This window comes from Mycteria americana, chromosome Z (genome assembly GCF_035582795.1).
Source record: "Mycteria americana isolate JAX WOST 10 ecotype Jacksonville Zoo and Gardens chromosome Z, USCA_MyAme_1.0, whole genome shotgun sequence".
Taxonomy (NCBI): Eukaryota; Metazoa; Chordata; class Aves; order Ciconiiformes; family Ciconiidae; genus Mycteria; species Mycteria americana.
This window is the reverse complement of record NC_134396.1, coordinates 69,342,058-69,360,709: the sequence shown is the minus strand read 5'-3', so window position 1 is coordinate 69,360,709 and position 18,652 is coordinate 69,342,058. Positions and strand designations below refer to the sequence as shown.

At 45.6% G+C, this 18,652-nt stretch overlaps 1 protein-coding gene across 1 annotated transcript in view; it reads right to left on the bottom strand.

Annotated features, from left to right (window-relative positions):
• The window catches only part of KIAA1958 (KIAA1958 ortholog), a 77,957-nt gene extending 59,515 nt beyond the window's left edge, over nt 1–18,442 (bottom strand). Inside the window, exon 1 of the mRNA XM_075526936.1 lies at nt 17,918–18,442. The gene's annotated coding sequence lies outside the window, so the exon portion shown is untranslated. The remainder of the gene's footprint in view (nt 1–17,917) is intronic.
• Nucleotides 18,443–18,652: the final 210 nt, after the last annotated feature.

Below are 18,652 nucleotides of genomic sequence, written 5' to 3'. Positions count from 1 at the left end.
AGTAATTTATTTTGAGGTATACACCTCAAAAGCATACCACTAACCTCCTTCAAGAAATGCATCCAGATAAACTTAGTCTCTCCAAAGATAACAGAAAAAAACTTTAAAAATGTAAATCTTTCCATCTGTGGTACTCCAGACTTTCTCTTCTCTTGCCAATTAAAAGACAGACAATAAACCAAAATATTTCTTAAAACACAGTAGGTTTCAAAGATACCAGAAGATATTTTACTATATCAACTTGACAGTGTTTCCAACTAATCTTTCCTTGTGGTTGCATTTATTCCAGCCTTTGAATAGCGTTAGTAGAAAATATACAGCCATCGCTTATTAAAAAAAAAAGAAAGAAGAAACCTTTTACCATAAATATGAGCTGAAGTGTCATACCCTATAGTCATTCCAGGGACATTGATATCAATATCTAATTTCTTTTAACTCTCTTTTAACTCTTAATTAATTCTCTCCAGATATGAATAACCTATTAGCAATTAATTACAAACACTGGAAAACATGCCAAGAATAAATGAAGATCACAGTCCAGGTAACACAGAGCTTTCTAACATATGTAATTACTAATCTAATTTTCGTAAACATTTTCTGCAAGGACATGCACACATTAGATACCCATTCATCCAACTGTGTCATGGAGTGTATTTGCATTTGAAGCCGGTCAGGTCTCTTACACATAACTGTTCATACAGATTCAGCAGATATCTGGACATGTCTTGTTTGGAGGAACAAAGCAGAACCTAGAAGGGTTATTCTGGAATTATACTGAGGGATTCCACAGGCTCTTATTTAGAAATTAGAAACCAAACAAAAAGGAGAAAGGGTGAAAAAGAACATGCTGACATTAATACAGGGGCTAAGTGTATTGAACTGCCCTGACCCCTTTCTTGAATTTCTGCTGACGTCTTTCCAAAAGGACTTCTTCAGCAATGCGCTTGAACAGCTTCATCTCCTCTTCTCTCAGAAAGTCCTGCTCCAGTCAGAGCTGCTGATTATTTACTATTACGGTGAGTCCAAAACCAAAAAACCTGTATTGTGTATTATTGTACTAATGCCTTGCACCATTCTTTAGGTGTCTGCAAACATGGCTGGCTTCTTCCAACTGCAAACCAGTACCAGTGAGAGAGAGTTGGGGGGGGAGCAGTGAACATTACTACCCCCAAACTCAGCAGTGACGTTGTTGGTACCTCTCTCTGGACAGCCCTCATTCTAACTTTGCCAAGGCAAGATGTCCTTTCACTCTGCTGCAGATTGCAATATCCATATGAAATGCTGGAGCAACCTGAGAAAGAAGCCAGAGGCACAATTCCCCCGTGCCTTACACTGGATCTAAGCCCTGAGCTGGTTTTCACCCCTGCTTCACACTGACAGCGTTTCACCTTTACCTGCATGCATCTCAAGAGCCACTGTGCCGCGTGCAAGGCAGGAGAAAACAAGATCCACCAGATCTGAAGGGCAGTCCCTGTCCTCCTCCACTTCCACCTGCCCAACTGCAAGTAAAAGGTGCATGCTGGCACCAAAGAGAAGGATTCAGATTGAGTGTTATCACTGAAATCACTGAATAAGTGACAGTGTCCCTGCTACATTCAGTTTCCTAACCCTGATGATGCTGCCAGCTCAGCCTAAGGTTTCAATAGTATTTGTCTACTGAGATTACATTGAAGGGTCAGAGCGAGCTGGCACCTCCAGCCGGAGTCCCGTTACATGTGCAAAGCCAACAACAATGCTGCAAACCAGCCCTTAGCAAAGCAGCCCCCTACGTGGGGACTTTGCTGGCGTGCCAAACAGAAGGGCACATTCCACTTACTGTCCTGCAGGGGCACAACATGCCCCTGTCCTGGCTAGACAAAAGGTTGGAAGCAATTTCTGACCCCCACTTTCCTGTAGCGATAGAAAAAGAAATGCTGCCGCACCCAACAGATGAACACAGTCTTGCAGGACAGACATAGATGCTTTTCCTTATGTCATTACAATATTGACAAGCTGATCTCTCTGCAACCACCTTTTCAAATTTAAACATTTCGCTACAGTGGAAACACAAGTGCTGAAATGCTGCTCCCGATGGGGCATGAATGCCAGCACTTCTGTAACCGTACCTGTTGGTAACCAAATTACTTCAACAGCCAACGTCCGTGAAAACAACTGCACTGAAACAAAGCACTCAAAGGCTTTACAAAACACAGAGGACATCTGAGAAGTTCGGGCATCCCAAATTATATTTGCAAAGGCCAAGCTCCACATTACTAGCTTCATAAAGCCCAGCAGCAGCAGGAGATAAAACTCAACAGCTCTGTTCCTCCTTTAAACATCTTTTATGTCGTTGCTTTTAGATCAGTTAAAAACATAAAAGTATGGTCTTCAGCTTGGCCCTCGGAGGTGCGGCCACCTTCGTTAAAATCACGTTTCATTTCAAGCTGGACCAGCATCACACTACACTGGAGTCTCTAACCCTACAGTCGCTAAAGCAAGCAAAACATTCAGGGATGTCAGGGGAAATTTAACCTACTTACTGTCTGCCAGATTGGAACAAACAGACCTAGGAATACTTCTAAAACAGATATGAACAAAAATAAAGCCTTGCAGAGCATTTTAAAAGGCTTGTGTTTAGAATAGCTGTGCAGCATGAGAATAAATCTGCCAAAGGCAAAAAGGCAAGAAATTAAAATCTCTTGGATGTACACTTTTGAAAGATGATAGATAGGGAAAGGGCAGTCAAAAGATTTCTCTCTCTGCAGCACAGCTGCACAAGTTAAACATGTCATAGCTAAGAGCACTATGTTTGGTAACTAGCCATTAAAAAAAAGTTATTTAAAGGTAAGGCTTCTGGGTGTTCACATTTGGAGTCCAATTCAATAGAGCAAGCAAGGGCGGGGGGGCAAGGAGAGCAGTATCTGGGACAAATACATCCTCTAGCAGGCAGCATTGGTTCTGTGCCAGAAACTAGAAGGGATGCCTGAGCCAGCCCTGTGAAGATGCAAGACGTGCAGAAGAAACCCTCTCTCCCATTGCCCTCCAATGCATGGAGACCGTTCAGGCCAGCAGCAAGGGGTGAGAGAGGAGACGGCACCAGAGACTACCTCGCCACGAGGCAGGCGGTGCTCGGTCAGACTGACCTGCTCACCCGGGTGCCTGCAAACGTGGGGTGTTTATCACTGGAACACGGTGCAAATCCAAACCACAGCCACAGCTGTGCAACACCCAGTGTTGGGCTCGGCTACAGCGGTATCGCTCAGAGCTCCCTGTTTTGGTGTCGTTCTGTCTTTATTAGTTTCATGCTTGAAAAACCACCAGCTCACTTCTGCTACCTGTGGAATATTTTTGATGCCAGTAATGTACAATGTCTATGACACCAGCAGTTAACATTAGGAAGAGACTGACTTAAGAAATTAATGTCAGCAAAAAGTCCCCCCAAACAAAACACAGATATATTTTAAACAAATGTCCATGAAGAACACAAGTGGTAATGTTATCACTGGACTAAACTGTTCAGTGAAAGAGAGCAACACTGTCGCCTGCTTCTGCTTTAACATGTGCTTCTGCAAAAAGTTAAAGACCGACTTTAATAACTAGTATTAAGAAATTCACTCTTTACCCAACTGTCTAACTCAAATACTGTCAGTTTCAGCAAGGCTCACGTATGCCTGTAACTTTTTTAATGCTTGCTCATAGCATCTGACTGCCCCAACAATGCTAGTAGTTCTACCATTAGGCATAAAGGCACGGAGAAACACGTGAGACGTCTAGGCCCATCCAGAGGGACTGGTGGAAGGTCAGGGGAAGGTTTTGTGCCTGGCTGAACTTCATCGGCTCCATCCAGCCCCTGCACCTTCATGGCACATGCCGCTGCCATGCATGTCACAGCCAAGTGGGATTCCCAGTTGCCAGCCATATGCCTGATCCTGAGTGATGCACAATGAGGGCACTTGCTTGATTTTCCTCTCACCTCCCCATTCACACCACACTGAACTCCTTTGTCACTGAGGTTAATATAAACAAGACGTATCTCACTAGTGCGGTGGTCTGCATAGTCTTGAAATCAGGGGGGATTTTGGTCAGGGTGCAAGAGCTGGAGCAGCACATGCTCTCCATGCCACGCAGCAGAGAGAGAGCAGTTGGGAGCACTCTTGGTGAGCAGTACTTGCACAGTTGCTTGTAAAATTAAATTCACAATGTTTTTAAATCTTCTCAAACCACCCTTACCACCGAAAATCAAGGATTGCCCTTTATGGAAGTTTCTAGACAGCCTTCTCTGTTAACTGTGAGGAAGAAGCTGGCAACCAGACAGGCCATGGGTTTCATTTACAGCAGCAACAGTTCCTGAAAAACTGCTCTCCCCAGCAGTCTGCAACTTCCCACTCCCAGCCCACTCAATCCCCAGAATGCACTGCAGAGGCCCTTACGAACACAAAACAAACCAGAATAAAATAGGATTTTGTCAGAACAAACACTGTGTCTTGCCCCAGGGCATGCACGGTCATTCTGTCTGTCTGCCCAGGTTACTCCATGCTCCCCTAGCATAACAAGCAAATGCATCCCATAAGGAAGAGCAAAAAAACTTTCCGTTTCTGTCAGCAAAATGCAGGCATATTGCTTTGCACAGGCAAGCCTGGTGGCTTGCATGCTGCAGGTGCAGTGGAGCGCACAAGGTCCACATGCACCACACACAGCAAGCCGCATTTCCTGATGAGCACCAGGCAGCGCTGGATAGCTCTTCGGTTGCCCATTTTTTGTCTTTTTGGTGCCTAGCTGTAGTCCCTTTCTCCTCAAGGTATCACTGGCTAAGGTACCATCCTCAAAAAGACACTGTTGAATACTGTTGCCTCCTCCTACCAGAAAAACCTATTGCTTTGACCCTGTCTGGGGTATTTTGTGTCTCACTTCTACAACACTCCCAGCCCTTGCTGACTTGAGAGGCAAGAAAGCAACAGGAGCGGGTTACTGCTAAACTTGCCAGGGCAGCTCACGGTGCTGTCCAGGTGCAGGTTGGTTTGCAACTGTTCATTCATGTCCCCCCTCCTTTATCCTTGTTATTGCACGTCTCCTCCACAACCCAGCTCAAGAGCGTGAACCCAGTGGGGCTCAGCCTGCTCCTGACCTTGGGCATCGCCTGGAAGCCAACCGTGGTGGCTCAGGCACTCGTTACGATCACAAACCATTCCTGCGCCTTCTTTCTTGAGCACTTTTCCCCTCCACCTGCAGAAGTGCAGGTTTCGTCAGGGCTGCAGCACATGGCACTCCTCAGCGTAGCTGTGCATTTACCAAAACGCATTGCTCATTATTCGTGCCCACCTCCGTAGCGGAGCGAGCCTCTCGCCCACACTTCCCCCTCAAAAGAAGCCATTTTCACATGACTTTGGAGAAGGACCTAGCTGCTCTCCATGGTGTAGGTGGGAGGGTAGAAGTTACTCTCCCCATTTTGTGCCCCTCTGACCTGTCAGACCGCCAGAACTGCGGTCCCCATTGCTCAGGGACTGGATCACTGTAGTTTTGTGCTCTGGTAACAACCCTGATTCTGGAGCAGTGGGGTGGCAGTGGCGAACAGGCTGTTTTCCTTTAATTATAAACCTGACAGTACTGGAGGATCTGAAGAACCAGCCATACGATTAGGAAAAAGGGCCTAAGAATCCTAAATGTCCTTGCATCCAGCCTTGGGGAAGGTGGTCTGTTCAAACACAAACCTTTCCAAACTCCAGGGCAGACACACGCAGCGGGATTCCACAGCTCAAGTCCAACGCTGCGACGTCTTTCTCTCATCTTCTGGAGCTCATCCCTTCACAGGCAGAAAGGAGAATCCCTGTAGCTGTCAGCACTCTTGGGCAGAGCAAGGCAACCCAGGCTCATCGCCCCAGATTTGCGTCTCATCTTGGAGCACAGTCAGGAGCTCAGTGGTCTGAGCCCTTTAGCAACAAAACACCTTTAGCCCAGGTCTCTCTGGCTCAGTTTCTCCTTCTGTAAAATGGGAGCCATGTTTCTGTAGTGTAAAGGGTCGTGGCTCTGTGGACAGCCTGCGTGGCCCTCCTTGGGGTCTTCAGGGCAGCTGGATGGAGAGCGGACAGGACCATTGCTGACCATACCATTTCAGAGGGAACTGCAGTCTCCTGCCTAGAGAATCTGATTCAAAACTTGGTTTTCCCTTGAGAGAATTACATCAAAATACGGTAAGCTCCTTCTGGAAGCACTAGTCCTGAGTTATGTGGCTTTTGAGGCAAACTCAAGTTTGAGAGTCCCACCTCATCTCCCACCTAAACAGCACTGAAGCACCTAACCACCAGGTTATCTGGTGCACCAGATAGTTTCTTCCATCAGTTTATTTCCTACTTGAATGGCTGGAAACCCCTGCATTTTTTGTGTTGTTTTCTTCCTTCTCTCATTCTCCGTCTAAGGATATTACCGACATCTATCTCTTCAGAGCACTCAGGTGAAATACTTTTTCAAAACTTGAGACTTTCTTCCCCTTCACAGTATATTCTGATACTGAACTATCCCAAAACTGTCTTCCTGCAGTCTCCTACCCTCAGAGCACAGGAATATCGGTTTCTTACAACAGTTGATCATAACTGCTGCTTTTCACTGGCTTGAGATAAAATACTAGGACCATTGCACTCTAGCAGCCAACTACTAATGCAAATATTGATTTGTAATGACAGAACTACAGCCTTAGCAAAGAAAGCAAATTACCCAGAAAAGCACTTGCGAAGTAGTTGTTTACAAAATAAAAGCTTTTCAGAGGCAACTCTTGTACAGAAAGTCCAGACAACACCACCCTACCCTTTCCACATGCAGACGCAGTATCTGATACCAGGCAGATGGTGGTAGTATCAGGTGTCTGCTGTACACTTATATCAGATACAATAAATAATACACAACTAATGCAAAATATCAGTTTCATTCTGTTCCTACTTACTTGAGACTGCACTGCATGCATTACCTTATCTCTAGCTGAATGCAACACATCTGCCCAAACCCATCACTGAAGACTGAATTAAATTTCCTTGGCAGTAATATTATTATATATGCAGCATGTTTATCTAGTGCTGTCTTTTCTATTTTCTATCTTAACTGTCTTGAAAACGTAAAAGCAATTCAATTTGCCGCCTACTCAAATACTTTCTACCAAACAATCTAATGGGTCAAACCATGTGAAAAATGGAAATGCCATTTTCTTTTGTCAGTCCCCTGAAACCAGCAAAAAAAACCCCCACACAACAAAAACAAGACATTGTTTCTCAAATAGCATGTCATATCAGCAGAAATTTTACTTTGACATCCTTCTGAATTCCTTATAGCGTAATTATAAATACAGGAAACGTGATACATTTCTGTTATTTTTGAGAAAGTATCTTGCATAGGCAGAGCATAATTAAAAGTAGTGCATCGCTTAAATGCGACCAGATAGGATCACACTTGTACAACAGTCATGACAGAAAACTGCTAGACCCCTGATGGCTGTGAGAGTCTTTCGAAGTAGTCATTAAATAGAGATGAAAGGTGAATCAAGCAGATGAAAATGGCCTATAAGACTTAATTTACTTGACCTTCAATAAAGATTCAACAAGACACCTCAAGCCTTAGAGAGTGGGTATTAACTCACGTAAAAGCGGTATGCAATGGGAACAGCGGACCTTCCCACCGCATGAGAAGGACCTTGCAGACAGAGGGCTCTGGCGTTAGTCACGGGGGCCTGGGTCCAACTCTCCCCGTCACCGGCCGGCTGGGAGGAGGCTCTTACACCAGGCAGTGCTGCAGACCTCTGCTTAACCCGGCTCCAGAAGCGCATTTGCTAGGACATCAGCCCTGGACAAAAAGCCCATGCAGGACTGCAGGAAACTCACCGCACCACCAAACTGTGCACTGTGCGAGATGGACAACCCACACAAAACCCAGAGGAATGGTAGGTGCATCCACACAAAAGCCCTGGTCCCCCTGCACAGCCAGGATGTCCCCACCTATTGCCCTCCCCGAGGCAACCAAAGGCTGCCTTAATTTTACAGGAAGATTTGTATAGTACCGTCAAGGCAACCAGGTGTGTCCTTCAAGTCTTCCTACTGACTTGCCAACCCAGCCCCAAAATCCTGGCAATGACATCTGTGGGGGCCAGGGCAAAACCGCATTTGAGCAAAGACTCCAGCTCCCTCCTCCACACAGGAGTCTCAAGAGCCACACGCAGATGCTCCTCCATCTCCTCACCAAAAGGCACAATGAAGTCCCTCCTGATGAATGACCTGGGTACGAAAGGGAAAATGCGCTGGTCATCCCAATTTCTTCTGAAGAGCTACAATCTGCCAAAAAAACAAGAGAGGAACAAAAAGACTGGCAACTTCCTTGGAACACAACAGTGAAGATCACTGCCCAGTGGCTACTAGTAGTGGAAAAAAGGGCATTTGATGAAAAGGATGGATATAACATAATATTACAAATTTACCCCAGCTATGCCAATGGGAAGCCAAGGAAAGACACTGAACAGCTGACACCTAGATGTGTTCACTCAGGCTTTCCGCTTTTTAATTGTGCTAGGACAGTGGTAGTGCACCAACACTAATGAAGCAAAACACAGAGCAATTTGCTCTGCTCGTATCTTGTTAAAGAGCATATTCCTCATGCCCAGTGTGAATTTCACAGCCATGGGCAGGGCACCAGCATCAGGGTATGGCCACGAGGGGAACTGCTGCAATGAGGGAAATCATCGCCTTCCGCTGCAGGAGCAAGAGCGACTTCTCCAGAAGAAGAAAAATAAATCATTGAGCCCAAAGGGCAAGCCCTGAGATTTTAAAACACACACACACATACTGGATTCATACCTCTCTGTTTCATAAAACCTGCTGAAGTGGTTCCAGGTTTTTACTTCCCTCATCTTAATCTTCACAGTATTATCCCATGTAAATACTTCTGCACCAGTTAAATGGTCTGTAAACTAAGCTAATCAAACACAGCTGAACAGTTTAATCAGTATCTAGGAGGTCAGCAGAGGTGAAGACAGTTTTAGCGATGCCTGACTGGAAGGAGGTCACTTAGCTTTACAGAGTTAACTATCCAACAGGAAAGTATTGAATGTTAACACACACACACACAAAATTAAATTGCAATGGTTAATAGTGCATATCTTTGCTATATGGCTCCGAGCTGCTATTTCTCCTTGACTCCTGGCTAGACCAAAGCAAATTTTAACCATCTTTATGAGATTGTTCAAATGCATACAGCAAACACAGTGCATTAAAACAGATGCAGCATATTGCAGAGAGCTCAATTAAAGTGTGGAATGTTTCTTGCAAATAAAGGGCTGAGTGAATAACCATCCCCCATATAAATTGCCTGGTGCTTTATTCCAGTAATGCTCCACTATCTTGTGGAGCTGTTCCAAAACACGACTTACTTGCAATTCTCAATATAATGTATTCTCTTGCAGTCCAGAAGAAATTGTAAATCCTAATTTACAAATTTTTATTTTTTTTCTCTGCCAGACAGCCTTTTTTTTTCATACATGTGAATGCATTACTAAGAAGGGCTGCATTTCCATACTGAAATCAATCTCATTATTGCGGAATAGATTATCTAACCAGACATAAAAGCTAGCTGAAAGAAAAACATATTCACAGACAATTTGGGAAAAAAATACAGGAAAAAAAAGGCATGAAACTTAATTATCTACTAAAATTTGAAAGCATTAATTGGCTAGTGCTTCTGTTTCTGGGAGGATCACTCACCTGTGTTTTGCTGGATTGCACCGTAAAGTCTAAATATGTTATACTGAGCCCTTGGAGTATTTACAGTAAGCAAGTAACCCTGACCCAGGTAAGACAAGGGGAAAAAACAAATCTACATACTGTGGATTTATACATATTGCGTATATCATTTTCTGGCTTTCTTCACTCACCCACACAATAGCTATCTTCTCTCTGTCAAATCAAAACAGATTTGTAAAAATCTAAATATCTGACCAAGCTCTCCCCAGCCAAAAAATCTTCATCAGTCACCAGTATTTCAATCAAATCACATTGCTTGTTCAGCAAACACGCAGCACTGTGCCTGATTTTTAGGTCGATGCCAGGCATCAGGTCAGACAAAGTGGGTGGAGTCCTACGTTGTTTGTTTAATTCGTAATATTCAGTTCAGTGAAAAAAAGCCATTTATGGCATTCTTAGCTATAGCCTGCTATGAAGTGAAGCTGTGTGCAGAAAACAGGATTTAATTGAAAGAGGTTTTGGACACAAGTTAATTGCAGGAGGTTTTTTTTGCAAGTCTTGACTTGGGGGCATAAGTTTTAAACTTATAAAGAGAATCTACATTGAAATGTAATTTGAAATCTAGAAGATTTGGAAATTATCAACCTGCTGGTGGATATTCAATGTTCATTCATTTGTTATAAAAGACAACACTTCTTTTTAACTGGTTTAGTTCCACAACAGTTATCTGTATTTTTGGAAATCAGAGATGGAAATGTTAAATCCAAATGGTTTAAAATTAAGTCATCAACACTCATCATGTCTGCAATTTTAATTGCCACGATCACACATCTGGCACAGACTATGCCAAGCACTTTATAGAACAGTTTCAATTGTAGTTTGCTGGTTGCACCATAAATGTTTGCCTCTTGGGTCTAAAAAATTGAACACTGAGTCTGTGAGTAAGAGCTCAGTTTTTAAAATGGCACCCGTGATTTTACAGTTACAGATAAGAAGGTTAAAATATGCTTCAACTTAAACAGAGAAAAAAAAAAAACAGAAAACCAAAAAAACAGGCATGATTTTTCCCCCTAACAGAGCTAAAAAAAGACAGTATGAAATCTAAATTTCAGACAGGAAATACTCACTTTCCTAGTTAAACACAAAAAAAAGACTCTATAAAAAGCTTTCAGTTACAAAAAAATCTAGGCAGATATTTAACCTCACAGTGTAGAGTGGCATGGCCTGGTATGCCTATGGACTGCTCTAAGGGGACAATCCACATGACGGAGAACAGAAAATGTTCCACTGAATGAGCACATCGACATCTTCCGTGCAAAACTGGCTCAACAGCAAGGATCAAAATCTCATGGATTAAAAAGAAGTGTCAGCTTCTACATTTTAAAAATAGTTCATAAATTTTGTTCCATCCTGCAATATTTTGCAAATTCTAAGCTATGACATTTGGAGTGTTACCAGCTAAAATATGCTGGCTCCTTATGGTGTGTTGCAGCAGATTTTGCAAACTACCACGGGGCAATGAGGGCGTTCTCGACCGCTTCAGGAGAACATTTAGCAGAGAACATATATACATCCTCTCCCCTCCATACTTAGACTGCAGAGACACCAGAAGGATAGAAATTACAGTCTGCGGCTTCAGGTTTAAGGAGAGGAGACAAACAGAAAAGTTAAGAAAACACTGCAACACCGAGCGCATACCAAAAGCTCATCTTTCCCTAATTTCGGCTCTCATTCTGGAAACTCCCTCTGCACAACCGCACGGAAGCACCTGACTGTAGCCCAGCTAAGGTGTAAATACCATATTAGCGTGCTGTTCAAAAAAGGGAGGAAGTTTCTAACTGTTCAAGCGCTTTCCTGCACAGGGACTACTTCTGGAGAGGTGTCGGTACTGTGACAAGGACAAAGCTGAAGATACGCCAATGGAAAACTGTTTCCATTTCGCCACAGCATTTTGCTCTTCACGCCACCGACATCCCTCCACGCACCCGTTCACACGTCACACGGGTCACGCTGCTCGAACGTTACGAGAGGGTGCTCTGCAGTCACTTACCACTGCAGATAGGTGCCCTTCCCCGCCCCCCCGCTATGTCCTATTAAAAAAATTGAGTTTCTGGTTGTCTGTCTTCAGCCCTGTTAGGAAACGTCCATTATGCTCTTGTCCTAGAGAAAAACTTCTTACAGACTAGGGGTTTAATCATGAAAGAAAAATCACTAAAAACTAGGGCTCCTCCTAAGCAGACTCATAGTTCCTCTCTCCCTGCTGACAGATGCTCATGTAACCTTGTTGAGAGGAATTCCCATGCAGCATCCTCGCGTGTACCCCAGAGCCTCGTGAGCCTTTTTCTTAGAGAGCGTGTTTTGATGCCTAGCCCTGACCTTCCCTCCTACTGAAAATTATTATTTCCTGTCCCATCCACCTTGGCCATGGAGCAAAGTTACTCCCTTCCCCTTTGCAGAGCAGGGGTTTTTTTGCTAAAAAAAAAAGAAAAATCAACCAAAAAATTGCTACCCAGCTCATAATTTCAGCATTTCCCTAATCCTACCACAGAGCAGAAGCCTGCTTTTTACACCTCACACCCTGTCGTCTCCAGCCCAGATCTCCAACCTGTTGAGATGATTTTGAAATCTGATTCTGTGCTCCCACGTCTTTGCGGTTCCTTCCGGCCTCCTGCTCTGCGCAGGTGCCATAGGGAGGGAGGTGCGTTATTCCTTCCACTCTACCATTCGGGAAAACACTGGATAGGACCAGGAGCAGGACAGATCCCAGCCAAACCGCAGCTCCCTCACCCCGTAAGCCAGACAACTTCTCTGTGAGACCTATCTGTTCTCTCTCATCTCACTACAGGATAGAATATGTATAATAATAATAATGTATAATAATAAAAAACATATATACCATGTTAATAGAAGAGATTATAGTATATTAAATAACATAGAATACATAATAATCCAATAACAAAATAAATTATATTGTTTATATGTAGTACAAATATTGTATGTGTATGTGTTACATATATATTTATAAATAAGCATAATTTTATATTTGTATATTACTCATATTTGTATATGATACATCTTTACATATTTATAAAATATAACAGCAGTTATTTTGGGACACTACTGGGCAAACTGTTAAGTGATTTCCCAAAACAGCTTGTAAACCACAGCCCTTGACCATGTGGAAATTTACACCCACAAAATAAATGGCTGGGTTCAGTAGAGGCATATTAGAAACCCTGCTTTTTTTGTTGGGGGGTGTCTGCAGGGGCAGGGGACGGCATTTGACACTGGCAGCCGAAACAGCCGAACCCAGCAACAGCTTTTAACAACCGCAGATCCCTTCTTGGCAGGCCAGCACACCTCCACACATGGGAAAACACTGCTTTAAAATGCTGCTACCCCTAAAACTAAAGAAGACGTTCAGCGGTCAGGAGCCTAAATACGGCATGGTGTCTGGCTCTTAGCCATTTCACAGCTTTCCACTGGAGCTTTCCCTTTAAGATGGATTTCTAACCCACCACTTGTTCCAGTTAGTTTTATTCTGTTTGTCACACCAATCGGCAATCTTTAAGGCAAGATGGGTTAATACACAGTTAAGTACCACAGGTCATTTACGGGCTGCTTGTGGCAGGGCAAAGAAAGAATTTCAATGTAAACTACTAGACCATCAGTGGTTTTTCTTTTCTCCAGCCTTAACCCATGACCAGATAGCCACTGAAATTTGAAATTAGTAAATTCAGTTGCTGCCAGCTTGAAACATATTTTGAATAAAACTGCTATAGAAGATAATTATGTCATGGATACCTTTCTTGTCTGTTTCTTTCGTTAAGATGCAGCTGTTCATAGGTGAAGGGACTAAACAATAAGGCTTTCAAACTATAGCGTTGGTGATTCAAGAAAACTACTTCTTCTCTAGTCCAGTTGCCAAAGCTAAGCAACATGTGTGTTTGGACATTTGCTCGCTGCTATATGCTTATGTTCCTGTTTTTAAAAAACATTTTGGAGGGCTTTTTGCCTGAGCGTCCACACCAACCAAAGACTCTCACTTTACTGAAGAGCACAGAGGAAAAGAATAGGGCAGACCATACAAAAAAGGGTGGGAAAATTAATGAAATAAACAAAGCTGGAAAGAAAAAGGGAGAGGCATCTCTTCCCTCCCCTTATCTCTTCCAGTTATCTTAGGTACTATGTATAAACCACCTATGTGAAATATTTTAGGTGCAGTGACTGTTTTTAGAAAATAATTACTTTGAACTCTTGCAGTGGAAGCAAAAACTTGCAGAAGGCCACAGTGCTCACTCTGTGAATACCATGAATCTAATCCTGTAATTTCGCACTTACAGGAAAACTTCTGTTCCTGTAACTTTTCACAGGACTAAAACCCTAAGATGCCTGGGTGCAACAGGACTCATGTGATGTCTCTGAGCTAACATCAGTCAAGTGAACAAAAGTTTGCAGATCCTGCCTGTTGCTAAACAAAAATAAGAAAAGGGAATGGAGGAATATGAAGGAACTCTCCAGCAATACAAGGACTGTGATAAAAACTGGCAGACTAGAAAATGTGGAAAACACCTGCAATTGAGAATAGACCCCAGATGATGCCAAATAACTTACTTCTTTGCACACATATCGGTCAGCCACAGAAGAGGTACACAAAGCTCAAACTAAACCCAAGAGCTGGGATGGGTCCTTTTCACCATACCCTTCTCAGAAGAACACACAATACTGAAAGTTACCTGCTTATATCCCACCCGTGTATGTATGAGGCTAAATTACAATACCTTCTCAGCCTGCTGAAGGCATCTATTCTTTTATTTCTGTTTCCATTTTGACTGCTTGAGTTTGGACAGCCATATGAACAAGACCTTTTATTTATTTCAGGGCCCAGAATTACTAAACCAGAAAAACGCAGACAATCAGTGGCCAGCCAAGGGTCTCATTAGGGAATCTGTGCGGTGTACTTGTTACCACGGAAACCAGAGGGCTGGCACACTGTAATTTCTGTCTTGCAAGAGAATTCACCAGCCCTGCCAGTAAATAAAGTTCATAAATCAACAAATCAGAGCCAAGGTCAAGTAACTGAAGATGAAGCAGCCGTGCTCCACGGGTCTCCCTCATTATTAATAGTACTAAGGTATAAGTCTTTCAAGTTACTTTGAGCTATTATGCAGATCCATCACAGAAACATTTAACTTAAACTGACACTCCTTTTTGAATATTTTTCACAGAAAAGGAACCAGAAAAGCCGATTAAAATTTGCACTACTTTAAGTCACTAACCTTCATCTCACCCCGTTTTACTTTGCAGAAAGGTGTGCAGCAATAACCTTTGAAAGCAGAGCCTTACGTTGAGCTAGTTACACTTGAATTACCAGATGCGTAACAATCCTCGAGAGGACTCATTGCCATCTACGTTTCTGTGAAGTGCCTTACAAACAGTAGTTAATTTTCACACCACCTCTGTGAGCTGTGCATGGATGGGTTATCACTCCCCGAGTGCAGATGTGGAAAAACAGTGGCACTGTGGAAATCAGTGCCAAGGCTGGGATTACAGGTCTGCCCACACTTAAGACCTTCAGACCTCTTCTTGTCTGCATTTTATAACTAACAGGGAAGGGAGGCAGAGAGGCATAAGGTCGGGAGACTGAAGGTACCGAAAGACGGCACTGCTGAAACGCAGAGAGTCTCCGCTGAGCTGGAGTGCGTGGACAGGCGACAGCCCAGTCAAACTGGCACCAAGGCGAGGTTCGGTGGCCGCTTAACGAAGGTGCACCTGGTGACTGCCAGGTGTGAACTGCTAACGAAGCGAACTGCTAATGAAGCAAACTGCTACCGCTTTGGGAACTCGGTGACTATAAAGCCATTATCATTGAGTGAATGAAACAGAATTATACTGTGCTTTTGAAACTTTCAGTAAGTTCAGTGACAGGAAACTTCCTGGTGTAGTATGGAGACTACCAGTGCATAGATGCATCAGTATCAGCAACATCCATATATATTTGCTCGAAAACCAAACCAAACCAAAACACCAGCTTGCTAACTGAGAACTACTGGAGCTGTTAAGAGTTTCTCCACAAATTTTAGGTTTCTTCCTGAAAACCTATCTATTTTAGTGGGATACAAAGAAGACCTGTGTTACACTCTTGAGATAAGTTACTGGCAACACCAGAAAGAGTAACTCCGCTGCATATGCCTCTCACAACAAGCTTTACGCTGCATGTATGACCATCTATTATTCCCTGAACACTTTCTGTTAATACTTAGTTCACACAGTATCTTTTTGCCAATTCTTATCTCTTTATTACTCATTTGGGTGCAAGGTTTTTAAACTGTCAGGTTGGTTTGTTAATTTACCTATAAATGATTTCAAAGCGCTGATAAAACTTGAGCAGAAGGTTGAAAAAGAGCTTTTTGCTGAAAGCCACAGGTAGAGGGGGAAGAGGGGCTGTGGGTATCACTTAGCCAGGTCGCGTGCCAGGCTCAGCACAGGTCAGCAGGTGAGTGCATGAACCGTGTGACTTCCGACTTCGACTTCTGTGTGGCGTTAGAAGTGGGCAGGAATAGGTTTAGCCAAGCCTGAAATGATGTTTGAAAAATCAGCCAGAGACAACTGGCAGATCTGACCCCCAAGGCGATTTTACTGGGCTCCTGGTAATGCCAGTCGGTCGGAAGCGGTCTGAACTGATGCACGTGTGCTGTGGGGCAGGCGTGCAGCCCCAGCCTGGAGCCGGCTGGGGTTATTACATTAATTGCAGTACCACACGAGTACAGCCCTGTCGGTCTGAGCTCTGAATTATACGGAGGGGAACAGAAGCAGCCGCGGGGGGAAACAGGAACTGGTCACTCCTGACCTGAAATGACCTTTTGGGGTTACTCTGTTTAAAGCAGGAAAAAAGTTAAGGAAAACAAGCCTAGTCCCTGACCTGAAAAGTTGTGATCCAGAATGTAGGAAAGGGACATAATCATTTGATTTATGCAAATTCTCACTGCTGCTAACAAGCACACTAAGGGCTTGGTCCCGTTTCTCTTTAAATCAACAGAAAAAAGGAAAACCATTACTGTCCCCGGCAGTTCACAGTCAAGCTTTAGCATCTATGGCAGTTTCGGCATTGCAGCAGTACTAGCAGAGGTTGTATTTCTGAGGAGGATAGTGGGGGAATGGCGGAGAAGGCAGGCAAAAGCAAACTTCACGGATTAACAATTCAAATGTTGAAAGCCAGGCATATACGAGGACTTCATTTTTACTCGGTGTATTGTTTTGTTTCTGTGACAGGTCTTCATTCACTCGAATGGAAACAGCCCTACTCTACATCTAGTACTACTAAACCAGCTGTGTTCAGGGGATATTTATAACCATTAACACTGTAGATGGAAGGTGAGTTTTAACGTATGTGTCATAGTTATTCCTTTGGCTGGAAAGTGGCTCTGTTTCTGACAGCCGGAATTAAATTGCAGAAGGCTCAATATATCTCTCCACCGTTTTCACTCTTTTCCTTTGCACTTAACCATCTTTTCCAAGCTTGTTTCACAGTTTTCTGGCTTCCCTTATCGCTCCTGCCTCATCTCAGTGACAAGCCAAGTTTGCGAGGGGCTGCCTTTCCCAGCACGCACCCCAATGCCTGCTCGGGCCGGGGGCGAGAGGGTCCCCCGGCGCTCCCCTGCCCTCCCGCGGGAGGTGCCGGGGGGGCTGAACCCCCGGGGGGCCCAAGCCACATCGCCAGGCACTGCCCCTCGGTGCGGTCCCCCGCTCGGTGCAGCCGCCAGACCCCAGGGTCCCCAAACCGCAGCCTCCCCCGACTGCCCCCCTCCCACCCCTATTTCAGCCCGGGGGGGAGAGGGGGGGGGCAGGAAGGGTCGCTTTTCTTTTTGCAAGAGGATGCAACGGGGGGTGGGGGGGTCGCCCCGCTCCCTATGTTGTGCCAAACCCCGACCGCCCCCGGGCACTCCTGCCCCCCCAGCTCCCGTGCAGCGCGGGGGGGCACACCTACCCTGCCACTGCACGCTGCCCCGCGGAAAGGCCGGGGGGCCGGGGGGGGCCGCGTATCTGCCCGGGGAAGCTGCCCGGAGAGCCCTCCGCTGCGCACAAAGAGAGATGCGGGGAATATCGCCCGTCCCCGCGGCGGGCAGCGCTGGATGCACACACGCACACACACGCACACACACACACACACGCATGCACGCACGCACACGCACACACACACACACGGTGCCGCCGGGCGGGTCACGTACCTGCAGGTGCCTGTCCGTGGGAGCGTGGGGCGGGCAGGCTGTGCAATATCGCCTGTATTGCATGGGGGGATTACTGTGATATTGCTCGGGGGCTGGGGCGGGGGGGCTGCTCTGGTCCCTCCGCCCTCTTCCTCCTCCTCCTCCTCCTCCGCCCTCCCCGTGCGTGTGTGTGCGTGTGTGTGTGTGCGCTGCCCTGCGCGGCCGTACTCCGCGCCGGAGGAGGCAGCGACGGGCTCCGGCTCCTGTCAGCTACCGGAAACCGGCGCTGGTCACACACACCGCAGGAAGTGTGCAATGGCACACCCGCGCACGCCGCCCGCACACCGGCCCCGCCGCCCCCCCCGCCGCCGCCGCAGGGCCCGGGCCGGGGCAGCCGGTGCGGGGGAGCTCGGCCGAAGGGAGGCGGGAAAGGCGGGCAGAACTCGGGGCTGCCCGGAGGAGGCACCGGCGTCTGCTCCGTTGGCACAAGGCGGCAAGGAGCCCGCGGGTGGCGGGGATCGCCGCGCACCGCTGCGTGGAAGCGGGGGGACGGGGTGGCTTTGTCCGCCTTGCCGTGGGTGGGAGCGTTTGCCTTTGCAAACGAGGAGGCACAGGCGTGCGCACAACACCGGGATCGTCCCGCTAATACCGAGGCACACGTTCTCAGCCGACGTGAGATAGTGTAATCTAATTGCTCGGATGCAGATCTGTTGACTTGCGCCAGCTGAGGTGCGCAGAGTAGCTGTGTCCCAACGA